General features: G+C 46.5%; 2 protein-coding genes and 1 pseudogene across 4 annotated transcripts in view; 1 reads left to right on the forward strand and 2 right to left on the reverse strand.

The window, feature by feature from the left end:
- The window catches only part of PRDX3 (peroxiredoxin 3), a 497,514-nt gene that overhangs the window by 448,708 nt on the left and 31,067 nt on the right, over positions 1-17,739 (reverse strand). The gene's annotated exons all lie outside the window — the stretch shown is intronic.
- RGS10 (regulator of G protein signaling 10) overlaps positions 1-17,739 on the reverse strand; it is a 738,227-nt gene that overhangs the window by 115,805 nt on the left and 604,683 nt on the right. The window lies entirely within an intron of this gene.
- Positions 4,902-5,877, forward strand: LOC126962680 (cell cycle checkpoint protein RAD1-like; annotated as a pseudogene).

The raw sequence follows: 17,739 nt of genomic DNA on the forward strand, positions 1-17,739 counted from the left end.
TCTCACAGTTTGGTGTTGAGAGGTGGTTGAGAAGCCTCATAGGCAGAGCTCAGTAGAAGCAGGAGTAGGAAAGGTCAAGTTGGAGGCCCTCAGGTACTGCTGCCTCTGGTTTTCTGAGTGTAATTATGGATGGGCTGACCCCACTGTCCACCATGGTGACACTAAGGGGAGCCTCCAAACTGAAGGGCAACACTACTGACGCCCAAGTAACAAGAAAAATCAAGGTCAGTTGTCAGCTGCAACCTTTTATCCAACAGCATCTGGAGGCATCTGGATAAAATCCATTAAAATACTCATTGTGATGCCAGACCTCATATGTACATTCATTTGACACCCACAACTACCCGTAAGCTTGACTGTCCCCATTTAAACTTGGCACTTTGTGAAATTAAGTGGTATAAGTCTCACAAACAACTGCAAGGTTAGGACTGACTTGAACTCAGGACTGTCTGGTGCTCCACTAATTCCCATGCTGGGGCGCTGGCGGAGGAGCTGATGGCAGCCAGATGTCACAGTTTTTGCATGTCGCACCCTCCCTTATTAAGCATCCTTCACCCAAACTGTGTGATATGACTTGACTGTGTCCCCATTCAAATCTCAACTTCAACTGTACCTCCCAGAATTCCCACGTGTTGTGGGAGAGACCCAGGGGGAGGTAATTGAATCATGGAGGCTTGTCTTTTCCGTGCTGTTCTCATGACAGTAAATAAGTCTCACGAGATCTGATGGTTTGATCAGCGGTTTCCGCATTTGCTTCTTCCTCATTCTGTCTTGCTGCTGCCATGTAAGAAGTGCCCTTCGCCCTCCGCCATGATTATGAGACCAACCCAGCCATGTGAAACTGTAAGTCAAATTAAACCCCCTTTTCTTCCCAGTCTCAGGTATGTTTTTATCAATAGTGTAAAAAAGGAATAATATACTGTGCAACATATAAAAAATGAACAGCCTGTAATCCCAGCACTTTGGGAGGCCGAGACGGGCGGATCACGAGGTCAGGAGATCGAGACCATCCTGACTAACACGGTGAAACCCCGTCTCTACTAAAAAAAAAAATACAAAAAACTAGCCGGGTGAGGTGGCGGGCGCCTGTAGTCCCAGCTACTCCGGAGGCTGAGGCAGGAGAATGGCGTAAACCCGGGAGGCGGAGCTTGCAGTGAGCCGAGATCCGGCCACTGCACTCCAGCCCGGGCTACAGAGCAAGACTCCGTCTCAAAAAAAAAAAAGAAAGAAATTGGCTGAGTGTGGTGGTACATGTCTGTAGTCCCAGCTACTCAGGAGGCTGAGGCAGAAAGATCACGTGAGCTGCGGAGTTCAAGGCTTCAGTGAGCTGCAGTCATACCACTGCACTTCAACCTAGGTGACAGAGCAAGACCCTGTCTCTGAAAAAGAAAAAAGAACAGAGGCTCCTGCTTCATGGACCAGCCTTCAAAAGGAGCCTCCGTTGTGCTCCCGAGTCATTTTCACACTGGAAGAACAGTCAGCAAGGTGGCATCTGTTATCAGATCAGCCCACTGATACCTCCCTAATGACCTCCAAAACTGCCCTGAAACTCAGAGACGTTCCAGGATTGATTGCTGTGTGTCCTGAAGTTTCCCTCTGGGCTCAGGTTCCTCAGCTTCCATGGACTGGCTGTTTGGACACCTACTGAACCCTAATTCTATTAGTAATACTGCAACCCCACTATAATCTAAAGATTAGAAGTGCGAAAGATTGACCTCTGCAAACCTTGGGAAGACTCACTGGGCTCTGAATCTTACACCCTAGAACTCTGGTGTCTTGCCGGGTCCAGTGGCTCATGCCTGTAATCCCAGAACTTTGGGAGGCCGAGGTGGGCGGATCACCTGAGGTCAGGAGTTCGAGACCAGCCTGACCAACATGGAGAAACCCCGTCTCTACTAAAAATACAAAATTAGCCGGGCGTGGTGGCACATGCCTGTAATCCCAGCTACTAGGGAGGCGGAGGCAGGAGAATCGCTTGAACCCGGGAGGCGGAGGTTGCGGTGAGCCAAGATTGCACCATTGCACTCCAGCCTGGGCAACAAGAGCGAAACTCCATCTCAAAAAAAAAAAAAAAAAAAAGAAATCTGGTGTCTTGAACCTAAGATTTTGGGGCAGTTTCTGAAGGACTTTCTGATGCTAAAAATGATGGTAAAGGACAAAGGTATACCCAGCTAATCCCTGGGCACTCCCTTTCTTGTTCTTGAATACTGGGCTGGCTAGACTCAGATACACATGCATGGACACGCACACACACACACACACACACACACACACACCTGTTCCATATTATTGGGTCTCTGCTTGCTCTTACCCCTGCTTCAAATATCCTTTCCACCTTACTGCACACAACTGACTGTTACTTAATTATGGAGATTCAGCTCAGGGATCACTTCCTCAACCCCAAGCTGGGCTAATGTTTTCACAGCACCAGGGTTGAGCACCATCCTAGCCGATTACATAGAAATGGCCTGGTAATACATCTCCTCCACTGGACCAAAAGTCTCTGAGGATGGGGCCCACGTTTGGCTCCCTGTTGTTCTCAGAGTCTCACCGGATGTCTGCAGCGCCACAGGTGCTCAGTGCAGGTTTGTCGTTCTGTCCAGTGATTGTGTTCTCAGCCTCCAGGCAGCCTCTTCCTTGTAGCATGGCCAGGTTCCCATCGGGCAGACTCATTACATCCGCGCCAGGACTTGTAAGTTTGCCGCTTATCTGAGGTTCATCTGCAAGAAGCTGTAATTGAAACAGCTTCCAGGATGGAAATATCACTTCTAGAATTTAATTTTCAAGCTTATACCCTGGATCCTTCAAGCCGATTACAGGAAACGGTTGGAGTGCTGGTGCTCCCCGTGTTGAATCCAGATGGGTGTGTTTACTAGGCTGAGAAATGTTAATCCTAGTCTTTGGCCTAGAAATGTCTGGCATTCACTTTGGAGGGAAATAGAAAAATAAAGTAGTACAGCCAGCCAGCTCAGTTATAGTTCCCTTAAATAATGCTTTTTTTCAAAACAAGGTGGGGAGAGGGTCTGCTGGGGGGACATTTGCTCCAAAGGAGATAGTGTGCAACTGTCATTGATTTTGAAAGTTCAGAAGAAACATTCTGAGGAGTTAGTCTTTAGTATCATTACAAGGCTAGCCAAATAACCATGGGCCTGAATGCTGACAGGTGCATGCTTGGGGCTAAGGAACAGAGATCTGAATCTGTTCTCCTCTGAAGGCCATATGTAAGTGCACATGAAGCCAAATGACAATGAGAAGAAGGGCCTACACATTTACTGAGCCCTGGCTTCTTGCCAAACACTATACTAAGCACTTCACATTTTTTATATCGTTTGATCCAATAACTCTGAGGTGGATACCACTACTACTAACCCCATTTACAGTTGAAGAAACCAAGATTCAAAGAGAGGCTTGCCCAAAGTAGCAGGGCTCCCATATGCTTTGCAAACACTTTTATAACTTTAAATGATTTTTTTTAACCCCACCATGTGCTGGCACTACAACCAGCCCAGCTGGCGGGTGGTCATTCCTGTCCTGTGTAGTGAAGACCCAAGATCCTCTGGCAAGTGCTCCCAGGCAGCACGGTAGTGGGGCCCATTTGTCCCTAATAAACGTTTCTTCCATGCAGTGCTCAAACCCCTCAAGAAAGCAAAATACAACAGCTTCAGTAACTAAATAGGCGACCAGCAACCTGCCTGCCCAGAGCTCTCTGAGACTTTGTTTTTTTGTTTTTTTTTCTGAGACCGAGTCTCGCTGTGTCACCCATGCTGGAGTGCAGTGGCACAATCTTGACTCACTGCAACCTCCACCTCCCGGGTTCAAGCAATTCTCCTGCCTCAGCCTCCCGAGTAGCTGGGGCTATAGGCGCCCGCCACCATGCCTGGCTAATTTTTGTATTTTAGTAGAGATGAGGTTTCTCCATGTTGGCCAGGCTGGTCTTGACCTCCTGACCTCAGGTGATCCACCCGCCTTGGCCTTCCAAAGTGCTGAGATTACAGACGGGAGCTACCGCACCCGGCCTGAGACTTTGTCTTCAGTTACACGTGCAGTGAGTGATGAGGGAAAGGAAGAGAGCTTTTTGAAGCCGTGTGACCCTGGCATGTATTTCTGTGCCTCCCGTAGCACCTTCCCACAGATGCTAGAGAGACAGGAGAGGAGGAAAGAGCCTCTCTGTCTCAGTCAAGAGTGCCACCTTGTGATGCCAGCACCAGAAAAGAACTGAACATCGCTCTGGCCCCTGAGCTCAGCCCTGTGAATCATCCCCATGGCTCCTCCCTGGCAGCAGGCTCTGTTTGTGGTGCTCTGTAATTAGTTAATGAACTATCTGAATGATATTTCTGTAGTCATTCAACCAGCCCCATCCTCAGGGTGGTAATTGTATTTGAGGTTATTTAAAAAACATTATTGTATCCAAATAGAGTTTACATCAGCAGACAGCATGATTAGTAATCCTGCTATCCCTGGTGTTTCTAAATTGTGCTAAAAACTGCCTGGTGAGTCGTGCAAAAATGACTGCACCAACAGAGAACAGTGGGGCTTCTCTGGCAAAAACCACCAACTGTCTGAGGGGAGGAGTAGTAAAAGCAACTTGTGGCTAGAACCCAGTTGACTTCAGTTTAGAACAGATTGTTTTCAAGAGGCCCTCCACTAATTTGATCATTATCTTTGGATGAACTAACTCTTCATTATCTTTACAAGAAAATGCTTGAACGGGAGGTGGAAGGCTGATCCGAAGAGTGGCAGGAGCTGCTTCACTTCCTCTGCGGTTTCCTGGAGCTCTTGCCCCTCCTCAGGGAATTTGCCGGGAGGGGCTCTCCAGCGTCCAGACCCCTCTGCAAAGGTGTTTTGCAATCTTCAGGAGCAGGCCCCAGGAGCATCCCTCAGGGCTGAATGTGCAGTGGGCGATGCCCCTCCTGACCCAACAGATCCAAGACGAGAATGATCAGTACAGCCTTGTGGCCAGCCTTGACAACGTTAGGAATCTCTCCACTATCTTAAAAGCTAGTGATTTCCGAAAATGTGGCACACATTTCGCAACTAAAAATGGAATCAAAGTAACAATGGAAAATGCAAAATGTGTGCAAGCAAATGCTTTTATTCAGGCTGGAATATTTCAAGAGCTTAAAGTTCAGGAAGAGTCTGTTGCTTTTCGAATTAATTTAATTGTCCTTTTAGACTGTTTATCTATTTTTGGATCAAGTCCTATGCCAGAGACTTGAACTGCACTTCGGATGTGTTAGCAAGGTTATGGCGACCCTTTGATGCTGTTCCTGGAGGAAGGAGGAGCGGCGGCAGTCTGCAAAATCAACACACAGGAACCTGAAGGGACCTGGACTTTAATTTCTACAGCACCAACATTACTGATAAAATTCTGCAGTCAGAGGGGCTCCATGAAGCTTTTTCTGAATTGGATATGACGAGTGAGGTCCTACAAATTACCATGTCTCCTGACAAGCCTTGTTTCAGGTTATCTACTTTTGGAAATGTAGGAAGTTCCCACCTTGACTGCCCCAAAGATTCTGATCTGATGGAAGCATTTCATTATCATCAGACCCAAGTCAACAGATACAAGATTTACTTACTGAAACCCTCTACAAAGGCATTAGTCCTGTCTTGTCAGGTATCTATTCGGACAGATAACCGAGGCTTCCTTTCATTACAGTATATGGTTAGAAATGAAGATGGACCAATATATTTTGTGGAATATGACTGCTCCCCTGATGAAGAAGTTCTTGAATCTGAGTCTCGAGTATGACAATTCACTGTTATTTATGTGGGTATTGATAGATGAAGTTCTCATTCTGAGTACAGTACTTTTTTTTTCTTTCTATTTTTTGAGACGGAGTCTCACTCCGTCCCCCAGGCTGGAGTGCAGTGATGCGATCTTGGCTCACTGCAACCTCCGCCTCCCAGGTTCAAGCGATTCTCCTGCCTCAGCCTCCCAAGTAGCTGGGATTACAGGCGTCCGCCACGGTGCCTGGCTAATTTTTATATTTTAGTAGAGATGAGGTTTCACCATGTTGGCCAGGCTGGTCTTGAACTCCTGACCCCAGGTGATCCACCCACCTCGGCCTCCCAATGTGCTGGTATTACAGGCGTGAGCCACCGCGCCCAGCCTTCAGTACAGTACTCTTTATAATTTCATATTGGATTTCCTATAGAGAAGAAGCATGGCGAAAATAGAAACAAAGTCCGTGTACCCTAATAGTTGCTATGTGTTTTGTAAATACATTTTGTAGAGGACGTGTAAATAAATGTTTTCATGTAGTCATAGATTATTCAGGACTGTCCTGTAGTTCTGTCTTTTGAACTCATGGGAACGATTGTGAGCCAAGATTAATAAATTATATGTTCTATTTCAGTAGAACATTTCAAGGGTCTAAAGACTTCAAGTTTGATGGAGCTACCTGAAATGTTCTTTTATTTATTTACTATTAGAAAAAGCAAAGGCATATGGGCACTGCTTATTAGTTTGAATTCTACAGACTAAGTCTTAAAGCAGTGCTTCTCAAAGTGTGCCCACACCAGCATCAGAACCACCTGCAAACTTGTAGCAAACTCTGGGGAGGAGGCCAGCATTCTATATTTTAACAAGCTTCCCTCAGGAGATTCTGACGCATGCTAAATTTTGGGAACCACTGTTTTAAAGGAAACTTTTTTTTAAACTAACATTTAATTGTATTGAGATGATTGCTTTTACCTGTGATTTCTTTGCAAATGTTCTGAAGTTGAGGCATCATCAAACAAGTCTAAACAATTCTTTATGTGATTTATTTTTAAAGTAGACCTTTTGAAGAGATCTATGAATGGGATGTAAAATAATTTTCAGGCTGGGTGCAGTGGCTCATGCCTGTAATCCCAGTGCTTTGGGAGGCCGAGACAGGCAGATTGGCTGAGGTCAGGAGTTCGAGACCGGCCTGGCCAACATGGTGAAAACTCATCTCTACTAAAAATAAAAAAATTGCCGGGTGTGCTGGTGCATGCCTGTAGTCTCAGCTACCCGGGAGGCTGAGGCAGGAGAATTGCTTGAACCTGGGAGGTGGAGGTTGCAGTGAGCCAAGATCGCGCCACTGCATTCCAGCCTAGGCAACAGAGAGAGACCCATTCTCAAAAAAAAAAAAAAAGAAAGAAACAAAAAACCATTTTCAGAGTTACAGGTTTTCTTCTTGTTCTCAAAACTGTTCACTCCAGTAAGTAACTGCAGTAAGTACTTATTAGATACCTTCCATTTACTTATGAGTTTCTTGACAAATCAAGGTGTAGAAAACCAGTTATTAAATGATTTTGTACTTTTCTGGTAGTCGTCACCAAATACATTTTGTGGCATTTTTTTTTTTTTTTTTTGAGACGGAGTCTTGCTCTGTCGCCCAGGCTGGAGTGCAGTGGCGCGATCTCGGCTTACTGCAAGCTCCGCCTCCCGGGTTCACGCCATTCTCCTGGCTCAGCCTCCCGAGTAGTTGGGACTACAGGCGCCCGCCACCTCGCCCGGCTAATTTTTTGTATTTTTAGTAGAGACGGGGTTTCACCGTGGTCTCGATCTCCTGACCTTGTGATCCACCCGCCTCAGCCTCCCAAAGTGCTGGGATTACAGGCGTGAGCCACCGCGCCCGGCTTTGTGGCATATTTTTGTATTTAATAAAGTACGATACTAAAAAACAGAAAATACATGGACACCAATCTTTGCCTTTCTTTACTATCTTTTTTGCAGATAATAGAGTGATACAGTTAAAAGCATGGGAATGGCTTAATGAATATCTCCCAGCCTCCATTTCTTTATCTGTAAAATGGGGATTATGGGCTGGGCGCCATGGCTCACATCTGTAATCCCAACACTTTGGGAGGCCGAGGTGGGTGGATCACAAGGTCAGGAGTTCAAGACCAGCCTGGCCAACATGATGAAAACCCATCTCTACTAAAAAGACATAAAAAATTAGCCAAGCGTGGTGGTGCATGCCTGTAATCCCAGCTACTCGGGAAGCTGAGGAGGAGAATCACTTGAACCCAGGAGGTGGAGGTTGCAGTGAGCTGAGATTGCACCACTGGACTCCAGTCTGGGCGACAAAAGTGAAACTCCATCTCCAAAAAAAAAAAAAAAAAAACAAGCTTTTAGTACAACACCCAGGACAAGGCCACTACCCAGTCCCAGGGGTTAGGGCTTTAGAAGTTTCTGCATAGTTTTACTTATTTCTGTATATCTTGTTTTTTTTTTCTATAGCCTCACAACAGAGGTGATATTTATGTACATGTTTTAATGCTCCTACTAGATTATAAATTCCCTGAAGGCAAGATTAATGTTTGCTTCCTTTCTATGTCTTCACATTTCTTATACATGGTAGGAACTCAGTAAATATTTGTTGCATAAATGAACATATTGATCCTATATTTAAGTTTAAAAAACTGCAAAATATGCTTTATCTGGGCATTAATGCAAAAGTTCTCAAGATAAAGATAATCTGTAGCTGTAACTATATCTGAGATCTAGAATAATATATCTATGTCAGTTGCTAAGAGGGTCAAATGAGATGTGTGACATAGGGCCAGGCACTGTGGTTCACGCCTGTAATCCCAGCACTTTGGGAGGCCGAGGCAGATGGATCACAAGGTCAGGAGTTCAAGACCAGCCTGGCCAAGATAGTGAAACCCTGTCTCTACTAAAAGTATAAAAATTAGTCGGATGTGGTGGCAGGTGCCTGTAATCCCAGCTACTTAGGAGGCTGAGGCAGAGAATTGCTTGAACCCGGGAAGGGAGGTTGCAGTGAGCCAAGATCGTGCCACTGTACTCTGGCCTGGGTGACAGAGTGAGACTTCATCTCAAAAAAAAAAAAAAAAAAAAAATGTTAACATACAGCCAGGCACAGTCACTCACACCTGTAATCTCAGCACTTTGGGAGGCCGAGACAGGTGGATCACTTGAGGTCAGGAGTTTGAGACAAGCCTTGCCAACATGGTGAAACTCCATCTCTACTAAAAATATAAAAAAACTAGCTGTGCGTGGTAGCACATGCCTGTAATCCCAGCTACTTGGGAGGCTGAGGCAGGAGAATCGCTTGAACCCAGGAGGCGGAGGTCACAGCGAGCCGAGATCGCACCACTGCACTCCAGCCTGGGCAACAGACTGAGACCCCATCTCAAAAAAAAATAAATAAATAAAAAATGGTAACACAGCAAAGCTAGGTAATGTGTTACTGGTTTATATAATATACATATATTATATATATATAGTATACTATATATATATAGTGTGTGTGTGTGTGTATATATATATATAGAGAGAGAGAGAGAGGGATTTCTTCTTCTATGCTTCTAGTGGAGCAGCTGCTAATTCCAGGGCATAAACTGCCCCTAGTATGTAGTCGGGCCTCCAACCACACGTCAGCAGTAAGCAACTAGCAAGTGCTTATACACAAGCGAATACAAAGAATTTTTGTTGAAAAGAAACAAAAAAGTATATTAGTTATCTATTGCTGCCTAATACTTTACTCCAAAACTTAGCTGCAGGAAACAGCAAACATCATCTCACAGAGTTTCTGTGGGTCAGGAATTTGGGAGCAGCTTGCTGAGTGGTTTTAGCTTGACTGGGGCGGGAGGATCCACTTCCACAGTGGCTCACGCACACGCGTAGTAAGCTGGTGCTGATTGTCAGTGAGGGCCTCAGCTCCTCCTGGATGTGGCCTCTCCACAAGGCTGCTTGAGTGTCTTCACCACATGGTGACTGGCTTTCCTCAGAGGCAGTGATTCAAGGACCACAGCAGAATCTGCAGTATCTTTTATGATTTGTCTTGGAAGTCACAACCATCTCGTCTGGAATATCCTATTGGTCATGCCAGTCTACCTTATTCAGTGTGGGAGGCTATAATACCAGAAGGCGATGGTCATGGGGCCATCTTGGAGGCCGGCTACCACAAAAGGGAACTGATCTCAGAAATCAAGAACGGTAGCTACAGCCCAGCCAGGCTTCCCAGAGACAAGAGCTGGAGGGCATCCCGGGAGCCAGGGCAGCTCAAGGCACTACAGTGGCAGCCATCCCCATGTCTTCACTCCTCCTGTTCCTTCCTCTTCATGTGACTCAGCCACACCCCTTCTCTCTTCTCCTGCCAGTTCTTCCCATGTCTCTTAGTTCACACGCCTAAAAGCAGAATCTGATGGTTCATCTTTTTTTTCTCAGGTCATCACAGGTCACATGCCAGCCTATGGGTTGGCTTCCAAGGATTCACTGTAAGTCCAGGCATAGGGGAAGCAAGGTTCACATGGTCCAAAACATGGGCACCTTACCCCAGGGCTGTGGTCAGGACAGTCTTGCTGAGATGAAATAATAGGTGGGACACAGCTTGGGAAGTGTGGCCTCCCCCATATGGCTACTGCTCACCAGGCATCGTGCTGCATGGAGGGGCCACAGATAGGGCAAAGAAAGAAAAACGGGCGGGGTGCACTGTGGCTCATACCTGAATTCCTAGCACTTTGGGAGGTCAAGGCAAGTGGATCACCTGAGGTCAGGAGTTCGAGGTCAGCCTGGCCAACATGGTGAAACTCTATCTCTACTAAAATACAAAAATTACCCAGGCATGGTGGCGTGTGCCTGTAATCCCAGCTACTCGGGCGACTGAGGCAGAAGAATCGCTTGAACCCGAGAGGCAAAAGCTGCAGTGAGCTGAGATCGTGCCACTGCACTCCAGCCTGGGTGACAGAGCAAGACTCTGTCTCAAAAAAAAAAAAAAAGAAAGAAAGAAAGAAAATTGAAGACAATAAATTGATCCCTGGCCTCTCTGTTTAGCGAGGCCATAACGAAACAATTTGTGCATGATAAGGCTGTACTAGATCACTCATGGCACTGTGGGTGTTGATTCCCTCTACCTGGGGTCCATGGAGAAGTCTCCCCAAGAAACTTCTGTCAGGGCCTTGAAGGATGAGCTGGAGTTTACCAGATGAAGAGAAGGGAGAACGGCATTTCTGGCAGGAAGGAACCTGCACAGGGTATTTTGGCGGAAAGTGAGACACTGTAGGTGGGACTGGGGAGCAGGACAGCTGGGAGGAAAGCTGGCAGGGCTGGAAGGGTGATGCTGTGATGAGCTTGGTGGGACCAGCAAACAGCTTGGGCTCTACCCAAGAGCAGTGGGGAGACCTCTAAGGATCTGAAACAGGAACGACCACCGTGGATGACTCCAGGGGTGACAGCAACTCAGAAGGGAGGCCAGATCCACGGAGGCACCCGAGCGTCCTCCCCTCTTCAGAGTCCAGTTCATGAGGAGCTGCCTGTGATTTTTTTTGGAAAGCTGTATTCTCTATTACAAAAAGACATCTGAGCTTGTGAGGAACTAACAGCCGCCCCTCCACTGGGTCCCTTGAATAGCAATCCCTCCAAGTACAATTCCACAGGCATCCAAATTAAGCAAAGCTTTATTAAGCACCAAGCCGGCCACATCTGCATAAAGAAAATATTTCATCGGAAGCCTGAGAAAACTCTCCCTGTGGACTCCTTATCAAATAACCCCTCATCGTCCTAAAAATACCTACCCAGCCAATTCAGAAAACAACATCTGGAAAAGAAACCCCTTTTTTCCGTTCAGGCCATTCCAATGAGCAGCTTACAGCAGACTCGGGATTTCTACCTAAGAGAGTGAAGGCTGAGTACACCAGTCTGGAAGGTTTATGATTTAAATGTTCTCAGGTGGGGCTGGACATGGGCACTCATAGCTGTAATCCCAGCACTTTGGGGGGCCAAGGCAGGAAGATTCCTTGAGCCCAGGAGTTTGAGACCAGACTGGGAAACATAGTGAAATCCTGTCTCTACAAAAAAATAAAAATATTAGCCAGGCATGGTGATGTACACTTGTGGGCCCAGCTACTTGAGAGGCTGAGGTGGGAGGATGGCTTGAACACATGAGCTGTGATCTCACCACTGCAGTCCAGCCTGGGTGACTGAGCAAGACGCTATCTCAAAAAAAAAAAAAAATCCTAAGGCTAATTTTATATGTTGCTGACCATGTTTGTAGAGTGACTTCAGAGGAAAAACTAAGCTCCTGGGCTTTTTTTTTTTTTTTTTTTTTTTTTTTCCTTTGAGGTAGAGTCTCACTGTCTCCCAGGGTGGAGTGCAGCGGCACAATCTTGGCTCACTGCAACCTCTGCTGCCCGAGTTCAAGTGATTCTTGTGCTTCAGTCACCTGAATAGCTGGGATTACAGGCACATACCATCACGCCCGGCTAACTTTTTTTTTTTTTTTTTTTTTTTTTTTTTTTTTTTTGGAGACGGAGTCTCGCTCTGTCACCCAGGCTGGAGTGCAGTGGCCGGATCACTCACTGCAAGCTCCGCCTCCCGGGTCTACGCCATTCTCCTGCCTCAGCCTCCCGAGTAGCTGGGTACAGCCCGCCACCTCGCCCGGCTAGTTTTTTGTATTTTTTTAGTACGGGGTTTCACTGTGTTAGCCAGGATGGTCTCGATCTCCTGACCTCGTGATCCGCCCGTCTCGGCCTCCCAAAGTGCTGGGATTACAGGCTTGAGCCACCGCGCCCGGCCCTAACTTTTATATTTTAGTAGAGACAGGGTTTCACCATGTTGGCGAGGCTGGTCTCGAACTCCTGGCCTCAAGTGATCTGCCCACCTTGGCCTCCCAAAGTGCTGGGATTACAGGCGTGAGCCATCACACACAGCCACTCCTGGGCTCTTGTACTCAGAGAAATGAGTTCCTCTGGTGAGGTCTGGCCTCAGGTAGGAGGACCATTACATTGCAGGAGCCCCTGGAACCTGCATGGCCTGTGGTTAAAAGGCCGCCCTCTGCAGCCAGCCAGCCTGCCGGGGCTTATATACCCCTGTGAGACTTGCTACTGTGTGACCTTGGGCAAGTTCCTTGAGCTCTACGTACCTCAGTTTCCTTGTCTGTGTAATGGGGATGATACCAATAACACCTCCCTCTTAGGGCTCTTAAGAGGATTAAGTGAATCCTCTAAGGATTAACCTCTTAGAAGAACTTTACATAGCGCAGAGAAAGTGCTATGTAAATGTTTGCTATTATTATTATTACTTTAGTGTAAATTTACTGATCTGCAACTTTCCTCTTGTTAAGGTATACCTACAACAAATTTTCACTTTGAAATAGCTGTCCCAATGATACTAGGTAGAACTAATCATTTATCACCAAGTTCTGTTGCTTTTTTTTTTTTTTTTTTTTTGAGACAGGGTCTTGCTTTGTCACCCAGGCTAGAGTCCAGCACTCACTGCAGCCTCAACCTCCTGGGCTCAGGTGATCCTCCCACCTCAGCATCCTGAGAAGCTGGGACTACAGGTGCATGCCATCCTGCCTGGCTAATGTTTGTGTTTTTTGTAGAGATGGGGGTCTTGCTATGTTACCTAGGCTGGTCTCGAACTCCTGGGATCAAGCAATCTGCCGACTCAGCCTTCCAAAGTGCTAGGATTACAAGCGTGAGCTATGGCACCTGGCCTGTTGCTTCTTACTCTGAAGTATAGTTTGAGTTGATCTGATTCTGTCCAGTATGGGTGATAACTGAGCCCAAGGGGCATACTGTTATGAGTGGTAATTAACCCCAGGAGTTCAAATCCTGGCTCTCCATTCACCAGCTGTGTGATCTTGGGCAAGTTTCTTAACATCTCTGAGCCTCAGTGGTCCCTACAAAACAACAATCATAATAGTACCTATTTCATAGGTGTTTGTGAGGATTGAAGGAGATCATGCAGGTAAATTGCTGAGCACAGTGCCTGACACTAATATATATTCAATCAAACCTATTCTTGCCCCAGCCACATCATCTCTCCCTGAAATGTTCATGTTGACCTTTTTTTTCCCCCTCTGCCTTGCCCTCTGGCCTTTGAACTTACATGGGAACCTGGAGTCTGCTGCCAATGTTACCCTCCTGCAAGGCATTCTCCACATGGCAGCCAAATGATTTTTTAAAAACACAAACCTGATCACGCCACTCCTCTGCTTAAAATTCTGCAAGTGGGCCGGGTGCAGTGGCTCACCCCTATAATCCCAGCACTTTGGGAGGCCCAGGCAGGCAGATCACCTGAGGTCAGGAGTTCGAGACCAGCCTGGCCAACATGGCGAAACCCCGTCTCTACTAAAAATACAAAAATTAGCCAGGCATAGTGGTGGGCATCTGTAATCCCAGCTACTCAGGAGGCTGAGGCAAGAGAATCGCTTGAACCCGGGAGGCGGAGGTTACAGTGAACTGAAATTGCACCACTGCACTCCAGCCTGGGTGACAGAGTGAGATTCCATCTCAAAAAAAAAAAAAAAAAAATCTGCAAGCGATTCCTATTACTCTTGGGATAAATCCTCGCATCTCTATAGAGGCTCCCTGGGCCTCGCCTACTTCATCAGCCAGAGCCCTATTCGCATGCGCCTCTCTCAATGGCGTTGTCTCATTCCCTGAAGGTCCCTTAGCACAGACCTTCACACCTGCAGTGGCGTCGTTTCTCCCCACACTCTTCCTGCCCAGCTAACTCCCACTCATCCAACAAGCTTCAGCTTACACATATGTGACTCCTCAAGATGCCTTCCCGACCTCCCGACTTGGAGGGTTCCCTCCGTATTTAATTTCTCAAGGCACCTTATTCTATTCCTTCTTAGTGTTAACAATTGCACCAAAATTATCATCTGTATAATTTGAGTGTCAGAGTTTGTTTTGTTCACAAAACATCCCCAGAGTTTGGTGTGGTGTCCAGCCCACAGTAGGCACTCAATAAATACTTAAAGATTGGGTGGATGGATGAACGAATGAATGAATAAATAGTGGCATTCCCAGCCTGAGGCCTATAACCCACTCTGCAAACACCATTCTGCACAGCCTTGCTTCACTCTGCCCTTTCTTGCTCTATGGGGGCAAAGGGACATGCCGTTTAGAACCCAGTAGGCTGAGGACAGGCGCCCCCGTCACAAAAATCAGAGCCCCAAGTCCTTGTAGAGGTTGAGACAATCCGGTCTTCTGCTCTGTTAATACGGCCGGTGACCAGGAGCTCACTCCTACTTGTTAGCAAGTTCTTCCCAATATCAACCTTAATTGTGTCTCCTTAAGAGTTCCCACCCATTTGTGAGATTTTCATTTGTTTGTGACTGCTGTATTTTCTAATTTTTGTTTATTTATTTGAGACAGGGTCTAGCTCTGTTATGAAGGCTGGAGTGCAATGGCACAATCAGGGCTTACTGCAGCCTCGAATTCCCAGGCTTAAGTGATCCTCCTGCCTCAGCCTCTCAAGTAGCTGTGAGTACAGGTGCATGCCACCATGCCTGGCTGATTTTTTTTTTCGTGTTTTGAGATGGAATCTTGCTCTGTCACCTAGGCTGGAGTACAGTGGTGTGATCTCAGTTCACTGCAACCTCTGCCTCCCAGGTTCAAGTGATTCTCCCACCTCAGCCTTCTGAGTAGCAGGCATGTGCCACTACGCCTGGCTATTTTTTTTTGCATTTTTAGTAGAGACGGGGTTTCACCACATTGGTCAGGCTGGTCTTGAACTCCTGACCTCAGGTGATCTGCCCACCTTGGCCTCCCAGAGTATTGGAATTATAGGCGTGAGCAACCGTGCCTGGCCAACTGGCTAATTTTTCAAAAATTTTATTTTATGTAAATATAGGATCTCCCCCTAGGTTGCCCAGGCTGGTCTCAAACTCCTGGACTCAAGCAATCCTCCTGCCTTGGCCTCCCAAAGTGTTGGTGTTACAGGTGTGAGCTGCCACATCCAGCCATTCAACTTTGATAGAGTATATATAAATTGCTTTTGTAACTAGAGAGAAAGCAATACATTTTCTAAAATTCTAACTGCAGAATCTAGCTCTGCCCTTAATGTTAACAATAAAGGCAAAAAAAGAGAAAGAACCATATTACTGGCCTCCTCTCCCACATCGTGTTGGCGACTGAGTCCAGCACAAGCACACCTTGGTCTTTGCGTTTGGACCTGCCTGCCATTTGCACATACAGTGAGCTGCCACTAACTAGCAAACACTATCCCCAGTTTTCAAAATGTGCCTTTACCAGCCTAGTGTTGAGGCCTGAAATAGTCCTGGGGCTACCAGTCCTAACCCTGAGGGCACGGGCTGCTTCACCAGGTATAGAGTCCTCCAGGGCAAAGATTGCCACTCCAGTTCAAGAGTAGGTCTTGGCATCCTGTGGCCAATCAACAGTACACAATAGCTGGATGAGTAATCAACAGGTTTTGTTTTTGTTTTTGTTTTTGTTTTTTGAGACGGAGTCTTGCTCTGTCACCCAGGCTGGAGTGCAGTGGCGCGATCTTGGTTCACTGCAACCTCCGCCTCCGGGGTTCAAGCTATTCTCCTACCTCCGTCTCCTGAGTAGCTGGGACTACAGGTGCCCGCTGCCATGCCTGGCTAATTTTTTTGTATTTTTAGTAGAGACGGGGTTTCACCATGTTGGCCAGGCTGGTGTCAAACTTCTGACCTCAGGAGATCCTTCCACCTCGGTCTCCCAAAGTGCTGGGATTACAGGCACGAGCCACCTCACCCAGCTGTAATCCACAGGTTTTGAATGAAATTAATCTGGAACAGAGGAACTTTGGAAAATCATAACAAGTTTTCCCCAGGTGAAAGTGCATTAAGCTCCATGCCTATACCCTGTAAGAACAACCCCAAAAAGGGCCGAGCGTGGTGGCTCATGCCTATAATCCCAGCAATTTGGGAGGCCGAGGCAGGTGGATCACTTGAAGTCAGGAATTAAAGACCAGCCTGGCCAACATGGTGAAACCCCATCTCTACCCAAAATACAACAATTAGCCAGTTGTGGTGGCACACACCTGTACTTCCAGCTACTTGGGAGACTGAGACAGGACAATCACTTGAACCTGGAGGCAGAGGTTGCAGTGAGCTGAGATCTCACTGTTGCATTCCAGCCTGGGTGGCACAGTGAGACTCTGTCTCAAAACAACAACAACAACAACAAAAGAAAGCAACATCATATTGAATATTGACAATGGAAAAAAAAATAAAAACAAAATAAAATAAAAAGAAAGCAACAAAAAGGCCAGACCAAGACTTGTTGGATGATAAGCTTCCTTTATTCAATTGTTTAATATTTTATTTTTTATTTTTTAATTTTTGAGACAAAGTCTTGCTGTCACCCAGGCTGGAGTGCAATGGCATGATCTCGGCTCACTGCAACCTCTGCCTCCTGGGTTCAAGCGATTCTCCTGCCTCAGCTTCCCAAGTAGCTGGGATTACAGGTGTGTGCCACCATGCCTAGCAAATTTTTTTGTATTTTTAGTAGAGATGGGGTTTCATCATGTTGGCCAGGCTGGTCTTGAACTCCTGACCTCTGGTGATCCACCCACATTGGCCTCCCACAGTGCTGGGATTACAGGCGTGAGCCACCGCGCCTGGCCTAAAATTTTACATACATTTTCTAACAAGCATATGTTTTATATATCGTTTATGTACTTAAAAATTATTAACATTTAAAAAATCAAAATATAAGGCTGAGTATGGTACCTCATGCCTGTAATCCCAACACTTTGGGAGGCTGAGGCAGGACTATTGCTTGAGGCCAGGAGTTTGAGACCAGCTTGAGCAATATAGTGAGACCTCACCTCTATGAAAAATAAGAAAATCAACTGGATGTGGTGGTGCACGCCTGCAGTCCAAGCTACTCAAGGCTGAGGCAGGAGGATTACTTGAGCACAGGAGGTCAAGGTATAGTGAGTTATGATTCCACCACTGCACTCCAGGATGGGCAACAGATCGAGACCCTGTCTCTAGAAAACAAACAAACAAAGAAACAAACAAA

Source organism: Macaca thibetana, chromosome 9 (assembly GCF_024542745.1).
Source record: "Macaca thibetana thibetana isolate TM-01 chromosome 9, ASM2454274v1, whole genome shotgun sequence".
NCBI lineage: Eukaryota > Metazoa > Chordata > Mammalia > Primates > Cercopithecidae > Macaca > Macaca thibetana.